General features: G+C 43.4%; 1 pseudogene; it reads left to right on the forward strand.

Moving 5' to 3' along the window:
* Window positions 1-464: 464 nt before the first annotated feature.
* Window positions 465-1132, forward strand: LOC142424338 (putative ribosome biogenesis protein RLP24 pseudogene; annotated as a pseudogene).
* The last annotated feature ends 19589 nt before the right edge of the window (window positions 1133-20721 follow it).

The following is a 20721-nucleotide window of genomic DNA, read 5'->3' on the forward strand; positions in this document are numbered from 1 at the left end:
TGCTTCCTCCCTGACACCACTATCATGACCCCAGTTCTAGCTTACAAATTCGGCTTGACCAGAGCATGTACACTGGTACAGATAAGAGCTCTCGACACACAGAATCCACAACAGATACCCCCCCGCCCCGCCCGGAACAGTAATTGGAGTAGTGATACCAAGAGAGTAGGGAGAAGGTGGGGAGAGGAGGGTAATAAATGGGGAACCAATCACAGTGACCAGTGTATAACCCCACCCTACCCTGAAGGGTACAAACAACAGAAACGTGGGTGAAAGGAGACAGCAGATGGTGCGAGATATGAAAATAATAATTTATCAAGGCATAACGAGGGTGGGAGGGTCGAGGAGGGAGGGAAAAAAGAAGAGCTGATATAAAGGGCTCAAGTAGAAAGAAAATGTTTTAGAAATGATGATGGCGCTCTCAAGGGCCGCGTTGGGCTGGGTAGCTTCCACGTGGGTTCAACATGCGTATAGAGAAGTGTTACTTCTGTTCGGGGCCCATCTACCCTGGCCACGGCATGATGTTCATGTGCAACGACTGCAAGGTGTTCCGATTTTGTAAATCCAAATGTCATAAAAACTTTAAGAAGAAGCGAAATCCTCGCAAGGTCAGGTGGACCAAGGCCTTCTGGAAAGCCGCTGGCAAAGAGCTTACAGTGGATAACTCGTTTGAATTTGAGAAGCGTAGAAACGAGCCTGTCAAGTACCAGCGAGAGCTATGGAGTAAAACCATTGACGCAATGAGGAAGGTTGAAGAGATCAAGCAGAAGCGCCAGGCCACATTCATAATGAACAGGTTAAAGAACAATAAAGAGCTACAGAAAGTTCAGGACATCAAAGAAGTTAAGCAAAACATCCATCTTCTCCGGGCACCTCTGGCAGGCAAAGGAAAGCAGCTGGAGGACAAAATGGTGCAGAAATTACAAGAGGACGTGGATATGGAAGATGCTTCGTAACATATTGCTGCCTGGAACTCTCGCTATCTACCTGTGCATTTAAAACTTTGAAGACCTGGAACTTCTCAGTGATTGCTTTGTTTTACATACAGCCCCTCAGATAAAAGGTGATTAAAAATACATCTAACACATTGCTGTCTAGAAATCATCCAGTCATAGATGTTCAGTTGCATCATCGTGTTTAATCATCACTTACGTAAACGAGGACGGTTCTTTTTGCTAGTGGAGAGTGGAATGTGAATGGAAACTGTCTGTGTTTGTGTGACAGCCCAGCAGCTTTCCGGTGAGGACAAACACTCATGGCTAACGACACATACAATAAAGTTGTTCTTTGCAGTGAAATACTCGTTTTTGTAAGGTTATTGAAAGGATGGGGACTCAAGAAGGAATTAATAATAAATGAAAATTGGCCTTAAAAAAAAAGAAATGATGATGGCAGCATATGTATAAATGTGCTTGATACAATTAATGTATGGATAGCTATAAATGCTGTAAGAGCCCCCAATAAAATTATTTATTATACATATACTGGAATATCATACTCTCCTAATGTCATGTTCAGTGTTCTCTGAAAGGAAAAGCTTGACTGTGCTGTAGTGTCTCCATGCATCCATTTATTCCTCTACCATCAAACAAATATAAGAGCCTCACAGTATCAGGCAGACGCTAAGGACTGAAGGTAAAGATGTCTATGAGATAGATCAGCCTCCGCCTGCCTAGAGTGTACTTTCCTATGGGCAAAACAGACTGTAAATGTGGAACAAATAAACACATAGAATATATGCTGATGAAAACCATGGCATAAAATATATACCAACCGTTAATGACAAAGAGGGGGATGAGGCAGTCTAAGGGAGGGGTTGGTTGGGAGGAAGTGAAACCAGAGCTGAGGCCTGCTGGGTAAGACACACGTTACTGGGAATGGACATCCCCACAGGTGCAAGAGAGAGTGCAAACACCCAGAGGCAGCTGAAGAACAGAAAGAGCTCAGCGGGCACGTAAAACACCACCAAAATAAGATGCCTCCTTTTGACAAGTATATTTTGGCACCCAAAACAAACAAACAAACAAACAGGTTATTTTCCACAAAATTAAAATGTAAACAGTCAAGATAAACATTGGACTATTTAGGTTAGAATCATTAATACTCCTATTCACGTTTCTACCAAACTGCTTTTACAGTCACCTGAGTGCTCGATCCCCACTCCCCGCACCCCTGCCTCAAACAAAAGAAAGGAAAAAGAAAAATTATGTAAGTATGCAAGTCATATATCATATTAACAAGTCTAAAATTACAGCTTTAATCGGCTTGAAGGATTATTGGAAGGCTGTTTTGGCTCGAAGTTCCTGAAACATAATTTCCCCTATTGGTTTAACCCAGTATGTAAAGCCCTGAGGAATATTTCAGCAACAAAGACCGTCTCCCCCGCCTACCCCGCCATCAAACACCGCCCCCCCACCCAACACAGGAAGAAAACTAACTTCATTTCCTTCTGTTTCTTCCTGCCGCAAATCTACGTTCATATCAGAAGATAAAGTGACCCCCAAACACAGGTATAATTCAATATTCTATTTCGCATGCCATCAGATTTGAAGCCCAAGTAATTAACAGCTCTCCAGGGACCCTACTGAAATAAAGCCAACTTTGATCCTATTCCCAAATCCCTTGCCAAATGGATGGGCATTTAGACCCCCTCTGCTTTCGCTGTAATTGAAATGAATAACTATATCCAAAGAAGAATGTTCTAGGTAGGAGAGTGGGGTCCAAGGAGGGGTGCTTTTCGGCTTGATTACTAGAGGAGAGAACTGAGTGTTGGTCAGATAAATATTGACATGCACAACAATGCTTGATCCTGAACGTAGCCGGCGTCTCTCTGAAGAGATGGGAGGCATCTTACTTCAAGGTAGAAACTTCTGGTTCTTTTCTTCCACGAAAGGGAAGACACAGTTTATTTCTAGTATTTTAATATCCCGAGACTGGCCTCCTGCTGCAGTGGGCAACTGTACAACAGAATGGCTTTCAACAGCTCGCCATGCTTCCGTTCCACTGCGCTGATGATCACTGCAGTCTGCAAAGCTTGGCTTGAACAACACTCCAACCGTTTTTGTAGAAACCACTTTGATGAGATCAAAGGGCTGTTGGTGAATCATCTAGAAGTAGATGAACTTGGAGGTATTAAAAACAGCCCTGAGTACCTACCGTAGAAGAATGATAATATTCTATTACTCAATTATATCGAGTTAATTCTGACCCATAGTGACCCGGTTGGCTATGTGTGGGTTATCTTTGGACTGCTAACCTCGAGGTTAGATGTTCAAAACCACCACCTGATCCTCAGGGGTAAGATGAAGCTTTCTACTCCCATAAAGAGTTACAGTCTCAGAAACCCACAGGGGCAGTTCTACTCTGTCCTATAGGGTCATGTTGATGTCCCAAAATAAAGGCCAAACACTATACAATTGACTTCAATGGTTTCCCTCCCGACACAGCCCACAGAGCATGGATGATTCCCCACTTTCCAAAGAAGGATATAAGAAGTGCAGAACAAATCCTGTGCCCAGAGATTGGCTGAATTAAAATTCCCTGTCAAGGATGGCCAAGTATTCTTGGTGGTTACACTAACAACATTAAGGTCAAATAAAAATACTTACTGTCTTCTGCACGTCCTTCTTTAGAGTTCCTGAAAATGAGACCAGCCAATCTGGAATGGATGTGATCCCAGTGTGTACGTGCAAAATAAATGCACCCTTGTAATAAATGCACTAACTTCTAATCACTCACAGAGTAAATGTCCCTAGGGTGTCTTAGGCACAGCCACTGCTGGGGTGTGGGGCAGGGGTGGTGGCTCTGAAACCTTCCCATCTATTGGGGATATGCATTAGTTGCCAAATGGCCTTAGAATTTTACACACTAGGGACTGGCACAACCCAACTGGGTGATATCTGTTGTTCCCGGAGCCTCTGCACCATCTCCTTCAGCCTTCTCAAGGTCTCGGGTGAGGTCGTAAAAGTAAGAGAATAAAAACTAAGTATAAACTTTTCATTATAAACGGCATCATGCTAAGGTGTGCAGATTGCCATGCGATTCCACAGATTCCTGGCCATTTCGAATGGAGGGGACCCCTGGTGCACGTAGATAGGAGGTTACGTGTTTGGCTGCTCACTGCAAGGTCAGCAGTTCAAACCCCTGGCCACTCCAAGAGAGAAAGAGGAGGCTTTCGACTCCCGTAAGAGGTAGAGTCTTGGGAAACCTACAGGATCACTTCTACTCTGTCCTATAGGGTTGCCATGAGTAGGAATCAGCCGAGAGGACAGTGTACTTTACACTGGGGAAACAAACTCTGGAGTCTTCATGGCTGAATACAGCACAGGTTTATTTCTTGCTGCTGGTGCATATGCAGAATGCAGCCTCCTCCGGTTGGGACCTCCCTTCAGGGCATCTCTCTGGGTTACTTCCTGTGGCTCTGTCATCTCAACGTCAGGCCCCCACCGTCAACCGAACAGGGAAGAAAAAGCTAGAGGCGCATGGGGCATCTGCACTGGCTTATTCTAGAAAGGATACCTGTCTTCCACTTTACGCGCGCTGATTGGCTAGACCTAATCTCCTGGTCCCGCCGAACCGCAAGTCGCATCTTCAGCACTCAAGAAAGAAGACAGAGCTGGAGGAAGCCCATCTTAGCTGTCCTTCCGTCCTTCCACAAGCAGAGGTGTAGCTTTGCGTGCAGGCAGCCAAGAAGAAATGAGACTTGGCCTCGGCCGTGCAAGGTCTCACCCTCTTACAGAGGAGGGACCAGCATACTTTTGACATGGAAGAGCCCATCGCGTCCCTCACAATTTTTACGTGTTTTGAGAGCCATAACTATATTTTTAGAAACAAATGAAATCATCATGATCTGAAATCACCTTTAATTTTTCAATTTTTCTTCAGAGCCCTATGTAAGTAACAAAAGAGCCACACGTGGCTCGGGAGACCCCTTTGCCAACTCCTATTGGAGTAGTCAGACATATAGAGTATAGCACAAAACAAGACATCGGGGGATTTACAATATAAATTTAGCAAGAAGTACAGTGCTTTGAAGCGGCAGACCAAGGAGCAGTTAATTACAACAGAGAATATAAGAGATTTTCACAAAAGAAGTTGCAGTTGAGTGGAAGGAACCTAATTTTTACATGTCACTCAGCAGAAGTGTCTTAGGACAGCAGCTGAACAAAGAAGGATGGAATGTAGCGCCATGGACTTTCTCAGACTCTTCTCTGCAAAGCCTACCCGACAGCCAAGGGCGACATGGGCACTAGAACAGCGGTTCTCAACCTGTGGGTCGAGGCCCCTTTGGGGGGTCGAACGACCCTTTCACAGGGGTCGCCCAATTCATAGCAGTAGCCACATGATAGTGATGAAGTAGCCACGAAAATCATTTTATGGTGGGGGGTCCCCACCACATGAGGAACTGTATGACAGGGCCGCGGCGTGAGGAAGGTTGGGAACCACTGCGCTAGTAGAAACCCCACAGCTGTCTGCCTCCAGCTCACCTGCATGGGTTTGCGAAGGTCTCCCTGATAAAAGCGTACACAAAACTGAGTGGTTTATAAGAACGGAATTTTGCTTCATGGTGCTGGAAGCTGGAAGCTGAAAACCAGGGTGTGGGAAGAGTTGATTTTTTTTGAGGCTCCGAGGGAGACTTTACTTCATCCCTGTCTCCTGACCTCTCGGGAAGTTGGCCAGAGAGCCTTGGCTTGCCAGTCCATTACGAGGAACTGGTTTTGAAGTTCAGAAAACAATAGATGGCCTTACATTTCTATTTCTTGTTGATTTTTTAAAAAATGTGTTGACTTTGCATCTGACTGTGATTTGACTAAAGGTTTGTGGTACAAATTGGTTTCCCATCTACCCCTTTGTAGAGATTTAATCCCAAGACATCGAGTGCGGTCACTGTCTGTCACAGCCTTCTGTCTACTGCTTTCCTGCCTGCTGTCTCCATTTGTCTGTCTTTCCTACCCATTCCCATCTTCAGAAGTGGATCCCACGGCAAAATGCTGCCCTTTGGATTTCATGGGGTTGATTATTCTAAGGAGTTCATACCTCCTTGGGGTTATTATGATTTATCATCTTTGTTTGTAATCCAAGTGGGTTCTGATGAAGGACAGGACACGTTTCAGGTTTTACAGTCTCAAAAGGGTTCACAACTGGACATGAGCAACCTCGTGGAAAAGATCACCCACAGGTGTGGAACTAGGTGGGGGTGGGGTTCCCCAGGGACTGAGGTGTTGCTATGAACCCTATTGGAAGGTCTATTGTTTGACTGTAAATGGAGGAACGGGACTGAGCTCAGTTCCAGTCATGAAGAGTGACCAAGGGCCACCATCTCAGGATTCCATGAGTGTCCACCAGCTCAGTGAGCCTTGTCTTTTGTACAATACTGAATCTTGTTCCCCATTGTATCCCGCTCTGCCCAGGACTGTAGTCTCAGAGCACAGCAGGGGGAACAGGGTGCCACATAGGTCTTCTGGCCTCAGGGTGGTAGAAGCTGAGGTTCTCAAAGTCTCTTAGCCCTTTAGACAAATTGTTTCCTGGTATCTTTTCTTTTGGCACAAGCTACTCACTCAACTAGAATTAGAACACTCTCTTGGTGAATCCTATTATGCCAGTTGATCTCTCCAGGACCAATGACTCATTTCTGCCAGGTCTTCAGTTATGGTTAGGAAGATTGTTTGTTTGTTGTTATTTTTGTTGTTAGACGTCATAGAGTAGATTCCAATTCACAGCCACTTGATGCATAACAGAACAAAACACCACCCTGTCCTGCACCATCCTTACAATTGTGCTTGTGTTTGAGCCCATCAATGTCCACCCCTCTTGTCCAAGGTCTCCCACATGTTTTTTGTTTTGGATTTTGTTTTAATCATTTTACTGGGGGGGTTTATATAACTCTTATCACAATCCGTACGTACATCCATTGTGTCAAGCACATTTGTACGTTTGTTGCCCTCATCATTCTCAAAACATTTGCTTTCTACTTGAGCCCTTGGTATCAGCGCCTCATCCCCCCACCGCCCTCCCCTACCCTCCCTCCCTAGGAACCCTTGATAATTTATAAATTATTATTATTTTTTCATGTCTTAAACTCTCTGATGTCTCCCTTCACCCACTTTCCTGTTGTCCATCTCTCAGGATTGGATTATACGTAGATCATTGTGATTGGCTCCCCCTTTTTATCCGGCCTTCCCCTTACCCTCTTGGTATCACTACTCTCATTATTGGTCCTGAGGGGTTTATCAGTCCTGGATTACCTGTGTTTCCAGCTCTGATCTGTACCAGTGTACATGCTCTGGTCTAGCCAGGTTTGTAAGTTAGAATTGGGATCATGGTAATGGGGGGAGGAAGCATTGTAGGGTCTCCTTCATTTGTGTGAGCATTTTTCTTTACCAGGTATGATGTCTTTCTCCAGGGACTGGTCTCTCCTGATAATATGTCCAAAGTATATAAGACGGAGTCTCACCAGCCATGCCTCTAAGGAGCATGCTGGCTGTACTTCTTCCATGAAAGATTACATGCTGTACTGTAAGCTTGGTTGTATTGAAAGCACATGAAAATATGTTTGTATAAATACCATCTGCCAAACCTACCTATGGTCATGAGTGTAGTCCCTCTGGCTACCCATGCTTATTTATCTGCCTGTGTATCCACTGGACTAGGTTAACGTTTGTTATCTCTGAGAATGTAGGATTGTGCAGCAGTGCTTATCTGTGTTGCCCGACTCTCTTGTGCTTCTCGCCATTTCTCCCTTTTATTTAGTGATATTGCACTGATGCCTCCCTTATTAAATGATGGTGTTCCTTTCACTCTGGATCCCTGCTGATGCAGTGGAATGTGTTGGGGTACTAGTTGCAAGGTCAGCCATTTGAAACCACCAGCCACTCTGTGGGGAGACGCCCCACTCCTGTAAAGAGTTACAATTTCAGAAAACAATAGGGGCAGTTCTTCCCTGTCCTATCCTGTCTCCATGGGTTTTCAATCGATTTGATGTTGGTGAGTTTGGTATTTCTTGGGATTATGTAGTTAAGGATCCCTAGAGCCAATACACAATAAACATTAGGTTACTAGCTGCAAGGTCAGTGGTTCAAACTCCCCTGGAGAAAGATGGGAGGAAGATCTGCTGCCTCAGAAACCTTACAGAAGGTCTCTACCACTTGGAACCAACCATAACACAATCCACCAGCAGTGCATGGGGGGTCTGGTCTCCCCACACCCTTGGCAGTATTTGTTGGCTTTTGCTCTATTGGACTTTGCTATTCTTGGTGGAATAGGATGATATGCCATTAGGGTTTTGCTTTGCATCTCAAATATATTAGCCATTGTGAGGATGAAACAGGACCAGGCAGTGTTTCATTCTGTTGAGCATAGACTCTCAATTAAATACAAGTAAACCTCTTTCTGGTATGCTCTGCTTTTAGCCTAGATCCATCTGACATCCCAATGATATCTCTTGTTCCAAGTCCTCTTCTGAATCTGGCCTGAAACCTTTGGCGTCTCCCTGTCAATATACTGCTGCCAACATTGTTGGATGATCTTCAGCAAAATTTTACCTGCATGTGATATCAATGATACAGTTTTCTTATTTCAGCACTCTGTTGGGTCATTTTTCTTTGAAATGGGTACAAATATGGATCTCTTCCAGTCAGTTGGTTAAATAGCTGCCTCCCAAATTTCCTGGTATCGACAAAGGAGTGCTTCCAGTGCTCCGATAGCTTGTTGAACCATTTCCATTGGTATTTCATCAAGTTCTAGAGCCTTGTTTTTGGTTAATGCTTTCAGTGCAGCTTGAACTTCTTCCTTCAGCACCACTAGCTCTTGCTCAGCTGCTACTTCTTATAATAGTTGAATGTCAATTCGTTCCTTTTTGAAACAAAGATTCTGTATATTCTTTCCATCACCTCTTGATGCTTCCTGCACGATTCAATATTTTGCCTAGAGAGCCTTCCAATATCGCAACTTCAGGCTTGAATTTTTCTGCAGTTCTTCCAATTTAAGATCTGTTGAGTGTGTTCTTCCTTTATAGTTTTTGAGCTCTGGTTTGTCAGACTGTGCTGGCTTGTGTGTTTCTGTGATCTAGAAGCTAGGTCACTGGCGTTTCTAATGCCAGCAGGGTCACCCAGTGTGAACAGATTTCATTTGAGCTGCCAGACAACAGAGTACAAAGAGGGAAACGGCTGTCCGCATCTGAGGAATTGGCCCCTAAAAACCTTACAGGCACCATCAAAACCTTGTCGGATACTGAAAACCTCATGAAAAGAAGACTGCTACTAAGCCTGAATCCAGATATTCAGATCAGATGCCCAAGATTAAACCATGTTAAAAAGGAAACACAACTTCTTAGACACAAAATAGCCATAATAGCACCTTGTATTTATAAAGAGCTGCATCCCTTTCAACGCATTTTGGATACATTTAATTCAATTCATCTACTCTTTCTGTGAGAGGGATGAGGAACCTGACTGTAGACTGATCTCAGGCTCCAGTATGCTTACATCAGATGTCTGTGAAAAATATTTCATACTTGCCTATCCCCCAGATCTCTGCGATCTTCAAAGCTATAACCCACAGTACTTGCTTTTCTGGTTCAAAGATGACATTTCTGAAAAAACTCACCCAAGATAGACGAAACCTGATATCATGGCATTGGTGAACACGAGAGGCTACGTCCTTACCATTGAGGTTTCTCAGTCTTCAAGCAGTAGGGAGCAGGGAACTCTCCTCTCAGAAGCAGCCTGAACAAGTGCAAGGCAGGTCGATCTGGGAAGTTACATGTTTCCACCTGAAGGAAGATTTTTCTGCCAACCCAGCTTTCCTGGAAGAGACATACATAGTCCAGAAAGGAGCTTAGACATCAAGCTCTACATCAGGCCCAACCCCACTGGAAAGGTTCGACATTTTACTTTGGGATGAAACACAACTACTTTTGGGATCTTTGCCACATGACGGTGGTCCATCTTCCTTACTTAATCTCCTGCTTTTCTCTGTCTCAATGCCTTTTCTACCAAACAGGGGGGAAAAAACCCCACTCCCACCAAGTAGACTTTGGCTCATGGGGACCCCCAGGATTACAGAGGAGACCTATTCCTAGGGTTTTCTTGGCTACCATCTTCCTGGAAGCAGGTTTCCAGGTCTGTGTCCCACAGTGCTGGTGCGTGGGCTTGAACTGACTACCCTCAGGTTAACACCTAAGTGCAAACTGTTGGTGCCACCCAGGGACCTCCTCTTCCCACCATCTCTCCATTGTACCCTGGATCCTTTGTTTAATGTTCTTTCTGCTGCTGCTGTGCCTCTCTCTAGCTCTTCTTCCTACGGTTCCTTCCTCGGTCTCCCTCAAGGAGCTGCTAAACCTGTGTTCTGAGCCCAGTTGCCTTTAATTAGGATTAAATGCTTAGAAAACAAAGCAATTTGCCTTCCTTGGGATTCTGTGGCTGATTCCTTCTCAGCCTGACTCAGCTTGCGGATTATCCATTTGTTTGGGGGTTTTCCCTTCTGGGAGAAGTACTTCACAAAAGCCTCTGTTGTGCTTCCTGCTTAATTACTTGTTGTTGCCTCCTCGGCTATTTATTGGTTTATTTGGGGCAAGTAATTCAGCAGATTTTCCAGTAATTGGCTAGTAAAAACTCTTCTTCATTCATGAAAGCTCAGGCCTCCTCTGAATTGACGTAATTCTATCTTCCACATGTGAATAAATTGGTGAACTGTATAACCTCCTCTCTTGGCCTTCGTCTTCTCTGGAAAGGAAGCTGAAGAAAAGAGGCATCGGTTTTATTTTCAAACTCTTCTGGGCGATGGCTGTGTTTCTTTTGTTTGTTTGTTTTTATTTATTAGCTGTGCTAGGGTTATTTTTCAAAGTCACCAAGACAAAAGCCAGAGAAACCCTGCGTATCACACTGGACGCTTTGTCATGTGGCCGTGACACCTGAGCAGTGTGTGTGATTCACCTGTAGAACTGTGGGCGGCAGCATGTCTTTGAGCTTGGGAGATGGACATTGCAACCCTGCCATAGACTCACGGTCCCCCAGGCCTAGCGATGACTAGCGATAGGGACCTTGAGCGATTACTATCACCTGGTTTAATTCTTCAGAGGTACAGCTAGCTTCACGGCACAGGTGAAGGTATCTATCACTGTTTGCACATTGTGGAATGATTTGTAATGAACCTAAAATTGCAGAAACCTTCAACTCCGGTCATTTGTCAAGTGTGTCCAAGTGTGTATATTCAAATATGATAGAAAGGTCTACTTGTGGCAAACGGGGCCACCAGGATCCTAGCTTCTGCCTGTCAGAGGAGTTAAAGCATTGGCACAGTAGCAATGGGAAGGCAGATGTCCACATGTGGACCTGGAGTTTTCTGATGGTCACAGTCTCGATGAACAGTTCTAAATGGGTCCTCGTACCAAGCCCTGATCAACAAGTTTAAACAGATGGGCTCGCCTGTCCCTCATCATGAATGCACAAAGTACCTCGACCCATCGCTTTTACCTGTGGTAGTGTAGACATCAACTTTCATTTTAAACAAGCAAACAAGAAGATTATGAAGGCAACATCCTGGACCTTCTAAATCTATTCATTCCTAGTTCGAAAAAAATTTAAAAATGGTCACCAACCAAACCTCCTTTAAATTAAGTTGACTTTTATTTTGTGCTTTGTTTCCTAGAAGTCTCCCTATTTCTCAAATATAGCATCTTTGTAAGAACCTTGCCTTGGATTTGAGCAACTCCATTCTGCTTTGAGTCTTTTCGTGTGGATTACCCCACCTTTATCTTGATTCACACCCCAACTCTCTGCGGCAGACACGATCGTCTCTTTTGTTTGATAGATGTTGAATCCGAGGGTTGGAAAAATAATAGGAACACAGCCAAAGCCCCAGAGCTCATGAGAGCAAAGCCGAGGCTCTAGCCCAGGTTTGCTGACTCAAAGTGCAACACTCTCTGCCCTATCTGCCAGCTCCCTCTGGAGTCAATGGTATAATGAAGGTGCCCCTCTGATGACAAGGGTGCCAAGTGGGCAAACCTCGGGCTTCAAATCACCTCTAATGGCTCTCACCTCTGCATTCTTTCTCACTCGCTGGCCCCAAATGGCTGCAGATCCAATACATAGTCAGAACACAATAGAACAGAGCTTTGGACCATTTGAAAGACGACGGCCAAAGCATGGAGGTGAAATGGAGAGAAGCAACCCATCCCCTCCTCTCCCACTGAGCATCTCTCAGTCATGACTTACATCCCCAAGGCCACGTCATAATGTCTGACTCAGAGTCTGGTCCATTTATAGAGAAGGTAGGTCATTGGGGAGAGAAAAACAGGAATAAGAGACACCGACAAGGAGATAAAAAGGCAATGGTAGATTCTAATGTGTAAATGCAACATTCTACCATCTTCTGTCCAGTGTCAGCCTCGGGGCAGCTTGGAGAGGCTAAGCCCAGAGCCTCTCCTCCTTCTCTGAGGTCCTGGATCTCCCAGGACTTTTGGGTACTTCATGGGGAAATAAGACAATAATTGGAGCTTATGTTAGTCTGGATTAACTAGAGAAAGTCATGTGTATATAAGAGGCACTCATATGTATATAAGAGCTTTACATAAAAGAGTAATTGTGTATTAAGAAAACATTCCAGCCCGGTCCACATCAAGTCCATAAATCCAACAGTAGTCCTTATGTTCGATATCATTCAATAAATTCCTCTTCAGACTCACATAATACATGCAATGATGGCGAATACAGGAAGATCCCAGCCCAGTGGAAAGTCTTGTGGATCCAGTGGCAGTAGAAGCTTCTCAGCACTGGCATGGATCTCCATGTGGTTTCTCCAGCTACAGGGCTCTGGCTCCAACAACATATCTCCATGTGATTTGTCAACAGGAATATCTAGCAATGAGTGTGGGTCCTGCCTCCAGGGAGGAAGATAGGAGTTCCCAGAATCCTCAGGAGAAGACCTTGCCCGCAGAGGTTTCATTAGCTATGACCTGATTGACAGGCTGGACTCCACCCCTTCCTCAAGTTGACAGGGGATTATGTAACTGCCACAGTGCTTAACAGGCAGGTCCACATCAGTCTGCAACAAGTAACAGGAGTCTAACTCAAGCCAAGCTTAACTGTAACGAACACGTGTAAAGAGAAGGCCCGAGGAGGAAGTGGCTTTAAGAAACAATGGAATATGGACACTCAAGCAGGGTCGTTGGTGGGGGGTGCCTGCACATTGTCTTTATCCTCTCTTCTCTTTAAAATTATTTTGCTTGTTCTCTCGTCTTGTTCTCTCTCTCTCCTCCCTCTCCTCCCCAAACCTGGCTTATCTTTATGGGTACAGCCCACTCTATCCTTTTTTATAGTATGCTTCCTCTATAAATGGAGATGAAAGTAGAGGGTGCTGGGAATATCTGAATAAAGATTGGGTGGAGGAAATATATATATATGTCCTATAAAGTTAGGTATGGCCTATAAAGTTCAGCCCAAACTTGATAGCTCTGGTGTTCTAACGCATGCTTGCCGGTGGAAGCTCAAGGATTGAAACCTGACGGCAATTGGCTTAAGCCCATACTGCATTCTCTCACTGCCCATTTTCTTCCATGCCCATTAAAGTAAATTTAAGCTATTGTCCAATGAGGCATCTGTTGATCCTAGAAGCGGTCAGACTTTGATGGAGCTAGGTAAATCAGATTATTCCTTCACCAACCACTCTGCCCCAGTGCAATCTGCGGAGGCATAGAGAACGCTACATTAAAGCTGTACTCTGTGGTCAGAAGTACAGGTAAACAGCCCGAGTTAAGAGAGGATTATTATTCCCCAGTGCATCCCATTCAAACCAAACTATAAACAAAGCTGAGGTCCTGGAAAGAGAGGGGGGCATGGAGAACAGAATCTTTCCCTACACACATACCTCAAAAGTGACCCTTTAAAGCAGTTTTAAAGGTAATAAATCCATTGGCCGATGATGATGGAAATAAAGTAAAAGAGTTAAGGCAGGGTCGTAAGACAGAAATATGAAAGTAATCTAAGTGTTATATGTGGGTTCTCCAAGGAACTGATGGGTCATGCCCCCGGTCCCAGGCTGACCCTGCCCCCAGGCCTCCTCCCTTTCTAGAATTGTTTATTCCTGTGAACCAAGCCTGTACTAGTGCCAGGAAAGTGAAATGGAGCATGGAGACAATTATTTGGATTCTGGAGGTGGAACACACACAGCAAAGAAAAATCCAGGGGAAAGTTCTATTCATTTGAATTAATTGAGATGAGCATTTATTTTTTGTTTAAATTGACCCTGTAATTGTTTCTGCTTTCTTCCTCATGTGGTATGTGGAACCATAACCTCTAGGGCTAGCCCCTCTACAGCAAGAAATAGCTCAGCCCAGCTGAGCTGCCCTGTCTCATTCACCCATGCAGGTCATGCAATTGATTCCCTTGCACAGCCTGGCCATATGGATTGATTTAGCAGCGTTTCACTGGCTGCCTGGAGACATGGCTTGAGTCAGCCTGTATAAATTACTTAACTCTCCACCACAAAAAGGGGGAAAAAAGAAAAGATGTTTTCTTGCACAGCAGTAGCAATTAATGTTCAACATGTTTATGGAGTTTAATAATATACAGCCCAGCAACAAGCTCTGAACCCAACACCATTATCCTGAGAGGGAGGCTTACCGGGTGTCATCAGCATACGAGACACGTATGATTGATTCATCAATAACTGTGCTGGCCTTATTACAGCAAACAAATTAGACAGCACGGACTATATTGCCAGATGGACAGGACTTCCTCTTCTTCAAATATATGCCATAATGGAGAGCCGTGACCTTTTGGCAACAATGACAAACTGCTTGCAATTAACAGGCTCCGTCTTCTTTGAGTGCCTTCACATCTAAGTGGTTGTTTGAGACTTGGCCCAGCTCAGTGTAGGGAACAAGGTCTAGACAACTGCAGAGGGAAGTGTTTGCCAGGAAGGTCAATCACGTCTCCATCCTGCTCAGAGCCACTCCGGAACAGCCCAGACACCGTGACAGCCAACAAATATGGATCCAACGACTTCCGTGCACCAGGCACTCCCAGGCAGATTACCTATTGAGCAAGGTAAACTCGGTTTACCTGTGCTTACTTACTAATATGGAGTGAACAATTTCACCTGGGTTTCACCACATCAATGGAGTCCTCCATGGTGGTGCAGTGTTGAAAGCACATGGCTGCAAACCCAAAGGTCAGCCGTTCAAATCCACCGGCCCCTCTCAGGAGAAAGATGTGGCAGGCTGCTTCCATAAAGATTTATCATTGTGGAAACTCTAGCAGTTCTATAGGGTTGCTATGCATTGGAATTGACTCAGCGAAAATGAGTTTAGTTTGGGATTGGCCACACCAAACTTGCAGTAAAAAAACAGATAAATAAAAGCATGTGAACTTGTTCACTACAGATTAGTAAGTGTAAGTAAACCCACACTGACCTTGTTTCCCCCATCCCTCTCAAGGATGGTAAATTTGGAAAGAGACTTTGATTCTGTAGGAAGATGTTGTGCGGTTAAGAAAGAGGTAGGTGCCAGCCAGACTTTGGCACAGAATCTTTGCTGTGGTGAAAGGATGTGAAATTATTCACTAACAATGGGTAAGTAATGATAAGTAAGCCTGGGCTTACCTTGTTTACTGGGTAATCTACTATTTCAGACAGTGCTCTAGACACCAAGAATATGTAAAGACTACCCCTAAACTTAAAAACATCAAATAAGCACTCTTAATGATTTTTAATTTAAGAAGTAACATGTTGAAGATAAAAAGGGTTTTTTTTTAATTTATGTATTTTAAGTGGCAAATAAGAGATATTTTTCATGCATCGGGCACCCACCTGATCAATAATTGCCAGTGTAAGCAGGCTGGTGGTGATTGTCTGCTTTCTCGTGTAATTTAAAAAATATATATGTGGATTCTGAAAGGATGTTAGTATTACTCAAGAATATATCATTTTAAAGATTTAAACACTTTAAAAACTAATACCTGGGCACTTGTTTAGGCCAGATTAACTACAAATAGGTGAGCTACCTAATGCAGAGTTGGTTTGGTGGATACCTTCTAAACACTAATTATAACATTAAAAAGAGTGCCCGGGCACAGCAGCATCAGAGGAAGAATGTACCATATTGTCTAGGTGGCTCATTAATGGAAGTTAAGGTCGGCACAACATCTTGTTCTTACGATGTTTTTTGTTCTTATCCTTGTAACCTTGACCATACAGACAAGTTGAAATTCATATTTAAGACAACTGTCAAAATATCTAATTCCACAAAAAGAAATACTTTTCACTTAAAAATAAATACCATAGTTGAAACAAAACTCTTTGTCAAATGAATTCTGTGGGATCCTCTCTAAATGTTTCACTCTGGATATTACCTTGACTCACTTATACATTGAAAAATGAAAACAAAGAAACAAGCTCGCTGCCAGCCAATCGATTCGTATACATAGTGACATGATAGGTCACAGTAGCATTGCCCCTTTGGACTTCTGAGACTTTAACTTAAACCTGTTGGGGAGAAAGTAGCACCATCTTGTTCCCACGGAGCAACTGGCAGGCTCAAATGATCGACCTCATGGTTTGCAATGTAATGCATAGCCCACTGTCATGAGGACTCCTTCATTTATACATAAAGTAGGAATATTCTAACTGTATCGTATGGGTCTCAACCTTTCTGTGGCAGTAACTAGGTAAATTGGGTTGGTTATAAAACTGATTTTGGTAGCGACTGTTCAATTCTATTTGGCATGACTGGACTATGGAATGGTATGATATCTGTATTACATCCCAATTAATGAAAAAGAGCTATATGTACATATATATAGTATATGTTTACATCATAGGTAATTTATCTAGAGTGACTACTCTTTTCTTGCTCCAATAATTACACAGATCTCACTCCTGTGAATCCCAAATGTCCTTCTTGAGAAGGAAAAGAGAAGAGATATATATTGGAAATTGCTTATAACTCTGAGGAAGTTCATTATATTCATGGGGATGTGATCGGAAAACAAACATCATCTTATATGTATGGCACAGCCGAGAAACGGTTATAAAAACGTGCGCAAAGAGCATGCTGATCCAATGCATACGTGATTAGACATGGTACAAGTAGGTAGTTGCCTACTTCTCAGAGTGCACTCCTCCCTGAGGGCCCACTCACACTCAGAAGTCTGCAGCACCTCTCTGCAGCTCTGCAGCTAAAATCAGGAAGAGGGTGCTCGCCAGAGGCTGTATAGCTAGGCTGGCTTTCTACCAACAAGAGCTACCAGCAGGAGAATGGAGAGCCCAGGGCAGGAAGAAGTCAGGAAGTTTATCCCTCCACCTCTCAGCTGTGGGCAGCATCTTTGGCAGTGGAGACTCAAGTTCTCTCCAATTACACCTTCCTTGGTTCCAGCTTCCACTGGGTGGACCCAGCTCCATGGCTCTGGCAGCTCTACCTCCTTCCCTTCTCCCTCCATCCTACGGTGATAGCTACTTTCTGCTGTTGCCATTTTCTGCTGTTTCTCATTATGTCTGTTTTCTCAGTTCTTTCCATTCCCTGTGCAAGCGTTCTTGTTCTAAAATTCCTCTATCTGTTTATCAGAATAGTTTCTGCTTTTGGTATTTTATAGCAACTAATGCAGGAAGTCTATAAAGAGAATCCAGTTCCAATTGAGCACCAACTGTCTACCAAGCATCAGGTTATGCACAGGGTGGCGGGGAGGGGGAGATAATGATACATGCAATATTGTGTCGGTCCTGAGGGAGACTAAAGTGTGATGGACAGATCATTTTAAGACTGTTGCAAGCATTAAACAGGATTTCACAATGCTGAGATTGGCTCCTTCAGCTGATCTGGGAGTGCAGTGAGGGTCAAGGAAGGTTTCCTGGAGGAAATAACCCTTAACCTGAACGCTGAGCCTGGTAAAATGCCACTCTTAGAGGAGCCTCAGAGACTGTGACACCAGCATGAATACGTACACCAAAGGACTGAATCAAATGCCCTGTGTGTCTGGGGTTGGCATGGGGTACGGAGAGATAAAGCAGACATGGACTGGAAAGTAGGTGGTATTTCTAGAGAATAAAGTGTTAATGAGTGTGTACAAAAGGATGACATAAACACAGGGCAGATAAAGTGCTTGAATTAGCTTCAACGTGCAAGTAGGAATATTGGAGGATTTTTAAATCAGTGGGACAGCGATGCAACTTGTAATTGGCATAGAACACTCAGGTCACACTGTGGAAAACGATGGCTCTAAAAGACATAAGATAGAGGACGGAAAGAAAAAGAGAGAAAAAATTAAAAAGATGACTTGTGGCAGATTGTTCTAAAAATTCCATTCGAGTTATCTGCATCAATCCCTTGGTACCAGCCAGTGTGCTGGAAGCAACATAGATGTGAAATTGGATGGGACTTAGCATGGTAATCCCTTATATTTGTGTGGTCCTTCGAAATGTATCCAGTAATCGTAAACGGATCTCATGCATAGTAATTCCATGAGTTCAGTATTAGAAGCCCCAATTTTCCAAAGAGGAAGCTGTCTCACATATGTCCAAGGGCATAAGACTAATAAGAATTGAACTCAGCAGTCTCCAGACTGCTGAATTTAATAACATGACTTTCTGTTTCTGTTATGAAATAGGATATATTAGTGTCCTTCAAATTTGAAAGTTCAATAGTTAGAGAAACACTCAACTGTTGGTTTGTAGTACTGTTGCAAATTGCATGTTTCTGGGGTTCTGGAAGCTATATCACCAGTGGTTCAAATACCAGCAGGGTCGCCCAGAGCAGACAGGTTTCACTGGGCTTCCAAACTAGGAATTTGCAATAAGTGGTTGATTTCTGGGGGATTAGCCACTGGAAACTTTATCAGTAGCAGCATTTTTTTTTCTGATACAGTGTCAGAAAATGAGCCCCTCGGGTTGAAAGGCACTCAACATCTGACTCAGGAAGAGGTGCTTCCTCAAAGTAGACTTGAACTTAATGACATGGATGGGACAAAGGTTTCAGGACCTACATTTGTTGATGAGGCAAGACTCAATCTGGGAATTGCCAGCTGCAAACACGCACTCATAGAACACAGGGTGAGCAAATTATGCTTCTAGGAAAATCAGAAGTCATCCAAAATTAAATGGAACACATAATGATAGATATCCTAGGCACTGATGGCTAAAATGGACTGGGACTGGCCATATTAAATCAGAGAATCATATGGTCTACTAGGCAAGGGATAGCTGACTCACAAAAAATGGTGCTACAGTCATCATCAAAAAGAATATTTGAAGATCTATCCTAATGAGCAATGCTGTCAATTATAGGGTAATACCCATATGCCTGCAAGGAAGACCAGTTAATAAGACTATGCTTCAAATTTAGGTATCACACATGAAAGCCAATGATGAAGAAATAAAAAATTCTTCTAACTTCTGCAGTCTAAAATTGCTTAAACATGTATTGATAACTACTGGTGACTGAAATGTGAAATTAGAAAATAAATAAAAATACATATTGGGGAAAATATTGCCTTTTGATAGAAATAACACCGGACATTGCATGATAGACTTTGCCAGACCAATGACTTCCTTATTGCAAAATCCTTCCTTCCAACAACATTCACAGTGACTGTCCACATGGACCTATCCAGAGGAAAGACACAGGAGTCAAACTCACTACCGCTGTGGAACAAACAGGTGGAGAAGTTCAATATCAGGAGTGAAAACAAGGCCAGGATTTGATTTAGAACAGATTATCAAATGCTCAAATGCAAGTTCAGGTTAAAGGTGAAGAAAATTAACACGAGCCCCACAAAAGCCAGAATAAAACCTTGAGTATATCCCACCTAGATTTAGAGAACATCTAAAACACAAATTTCATGCATTCAGCACGATGTGACAGAAGACTAGATGAACTGTGGGATGACATTAAGAGCATCATAGATGAAGAAATCAAAGGGTCATTAAAAAGAGAGGAAAGAAAGAAAAGATCAAAGTAGATGTCAAATAAGACTCTGAAATGTCTCTTGAAGAGACTAGGAGAAACTCTGAAGTCAAAGAGCTAAATAGAAATTTCAAAAGACACAACAAAGAATAATAATAAAGTGTTCAAAGACTCGGAGTTAAAAAACCAAAAGAAAAGAACCCATTGGGCACCTCTTGAGATGAAAAGATGAAGACAAAAGTCAAGTTCCAAGCTGCAACATGGGCAAAATATTGAATGACAAGATAAATCAAATGTAGAAACAATATACATTAACTGTATCCAAAAGACAAAAGTTTTCTACTCCCTAAAGAGTTACAGTCTTGGAAATCCACTGGGGGTGCTCTACCCTGTCCAACAGGAGTCGCAGGAGGCAGAATTGACTAGATGGCAGTGGGGGGGTTGGGTTTTTGCTTGGTACCCAAATGAACCGATTGACATTGAAACAGCTGAGGAATCAGCGTATAATGAAGATGGATGGTATTAAAGGAAGTTCATGCTGCACTAAAATCACTGGCCAAAAAAAGGCTCCAAGGGTTGTCTGAAGCCCCATTGAAGTATGTCAACAAACCAATGCGACACTAAAAATGCACGCTCTTCTATGCCAAGAAATTTGTTAGAGCGCTACTTTGCCAGCCAACTGGTAGAGATCAATAATTGTGCTCCTCCTCTGGAAAGATAGACCCACAGAATGGAGAAATCACTGAACAAAACCATGACTATGAAACACAAGTAAAGTTTTGCTGATGATAACTCAAAAAAGGTAGTCATGTTACGTCCAAATGAAACTG

This window comes from Tenrec ecaudatus, chromosome 13 (assembly GCF_050624435.1).
Source record: "Tenrec ecaudatus isolate mTenEca1 chromosome 13, mTenEca1.hap1, whole genome shotgun sequence".
In the NCBI taxonomy this organism is placed as follows: Eukaryota; Metazoa; Chordata; class Mammalia; order Afrosoricida; family Tenrecidae; genus Tenrec; species Tenrec ecaudatus.